Here is a 1,228-nt window from a genome sequence, read left to right on the forward strand (position 1 = left end):
TCTGGTGTGGTCTTGTACATCTTGGCGAGTTTTTCCCGAATTTCTGTCTTAGGTACTGTTGCTTTCCCAGGGTGAAGGACATCAATGACCATTTGTTTCCTTTGAAGAAGCCGGTTGGTCATGAATTCCCGGGTTCGGATAGTTACTGTGTCATTCATGATGGCAACGGAGCCTCAAGAGGCTTAATTTAAATTCAATTCACAAAATGATTTTAAGTAGAAATGTGAAGTAAGATATTCCATGCAAATATTTATCAAAAGAGAGTGGAGTACCTCACTGATATCAGATAAAACAGACTTTAAGACAAAGATTGTTAATAGAGACAATGAATGGCATCTATCATGTAATGATAAAAGTGACAATTAAAACAAAGACTGACTCAGTTGGAGGGAGACACAGACATTTCAATTATAGGAGTTGGAGACTTCAATTCTCCATTTTAATAATGGACAGGACAACAAGGCAGAAGATTAGTGACAAAGCAGAAGATTTTTTTGTTTAAAGCAGAAGATTTAAAGAACCAACTAGACTATCTTAGTCACTTTCCTACTGTTGTTGGACAGCTTTTTTTTTCTTTTCGAGAAAAGGTCTCAATATTCAATTTAAGCTGGCCTTGAGTTCACTTTATAGCTCAGGCTGGTCTAGAACTCATAATAATCCTCCTGCCTCATCCTCCCAAGTGCTAGGATTACACACATGTACCACCACACCCAGGTATTCCTACTGTTGCTGGGACGAAATACTTCATATCTACAACTTAAAGGGGGAGAAGATTATTTTGGATCATGTTCTCAATCTGTGGTCAGCTGGCTCCAAAGTAGGAAGGATACAGTGGAAGAATCTTATGATAGAAGTCTTCTCTATCTCTTCTAAGTCTTCTCTATCTTCTCTATTATATGGCCAGGAAGCAGAGAGAGAAGGGAGGAGTGGAGGAAGTAGATACATATGCCCTTCCTGGTCACACTCCCAATGAACTGCCTCTTCTGACCAGACCCCACCTACTGACAACACATTCAGCTGTGAATGCATTAGTGGATTAAAACACTGATGTGTACAACATCCCCACAATCCCTTCCCCAAAAGCTCCATCTCTGAACATATAAGGATTTAAGGGGACTTTCTAGAACTAAACCATTATAAACTAAAAACAAATCTATGAAATATTTCATCAATTTCATCTACTGAGATAGCTCAGTAGAATAAGCATCTGCCTGGCAAGCACAAGATC

Source organism: Octodon degus, unplaced genomic scaffold (assembly GCF_000260255.1).
Source record: "Octodon degus isolate 3935 unplaced genomic scaffold, OctDeg1.0 scaffold00021, whole genome shotgun sequence".
NCBI lineage: Eukaryota > Metazoa > Chordata > Mammalia > Rodentia > Octodontidae > Octodon > Octodon degus.